This window comes from Octopus bimaculoides, chromosome 8 (assembly GCF_001194135.2).
Source record: "Octopus bimaculoides isolate UCB-OBI-ISO-001 chromosome 8, ASM119413v2, whole genome shotgun sequence".
NCBI lineage: Eukaryota > Metazoa > Mollusca > Cephalopoda > Octopoda > Octopodidae > Octopus > Octopus bimaculoides.
Window position 1 is genome coordinate 87512440 of NC_068988.1, and position 1018 is coordinate 87513457.

General features: G+C 42.7%; 1 protein-coding gene across 1 annotated transcript in view; it reads left to right on the top strand.

The window, feature by feature from the left end:
* The window catches only part of LOC106880430 (glycine dehydrogenase (decarboxylating), mitochondrial), a 98875-nt gene that overhangs the window by 48132 nt on the left and 49725 nt on the right, over window positions 1-1018 (top strand). The window lies entirely within an intron of this gene.

Genomic DNA, 1018 nt, shown 5'->3' on the forward strand with positions numbered 1-1018 from the left:
GTGTAGTTGGATGGGAGCACTATTGGTATACAAGCCCTAATGATGTCACAAGATCTCAAAACAACACCTGAGTTGTACCCCTGTAGAGGGTTCTATGAGGAAGGTTATGAAACTTAGAATCTGGAGTAGGAATCCCTGCTGCTACATATTTACTCTTTCACTCTTTTACTTGTTTCAGTCATGTGACTGTGGCCATACTGGAGCGCCGCCTCTAGTCGAGCAAATCGACCCCAGGACTTATTCTTGTAAGCCTAGTACTTATTCCATCGGTCTCTTTTGCCGAACCGCTAAATTAAGGGGACCTAAACACACCAGCATCGGTTGTCAAGCGATGTTACGGGGACAAACACAGACACACAAACATACACACTCACATATATATATATTGTCATTAGGTGTGGTGGTAATGATGTCAGGTATGGTAGTGATCTTGTCAGGTGTAGCAATAGTGTTTTCAGGTATGGTGGTCTTGTCAGATGTGGTGGCTGTAGTGTTGTCAGGTGTGACAGTGGTGGTGGTCTTTTTTTGTAAGTGTGGTGTCTGGTGCTCAGATATCTTGTTGCTCTCAGTTGTGGTTGTAATGTTGTTGAGTTCACACACTCTTAGAAACCTTCATTTTCTGACTTCATCGAGGACCTGAAGGTGAACAAAAGTGATGGGTGGCTCTGAGTGAATCCATGAAGGGCCCATGGTGATGAATACCAAGATTTTGTCATCTCTGATGATCTTGGTGAGCCATATATTATCTCGTCTCACTTCTTTCTGCAAGGCTTCACAGCTAATGCCATCTTTTGTATTGAGATACTAGACATGGCGCAAGAGTAGCTGTGTGGTAAGTAGCTTGCTTACCAACCACATGGTTCTGGGTTCAGTCCCACTATGTGACACCTTGGGCAAGTGTCTTCTACTATAGCCTCAGGCCGACCAAAGCCTTGTGAGTGGATTTGGTAGACAGAAACTGAAAGAAGCCTGTCACAAATATGTATATATATATATATATATATATATATATATATAT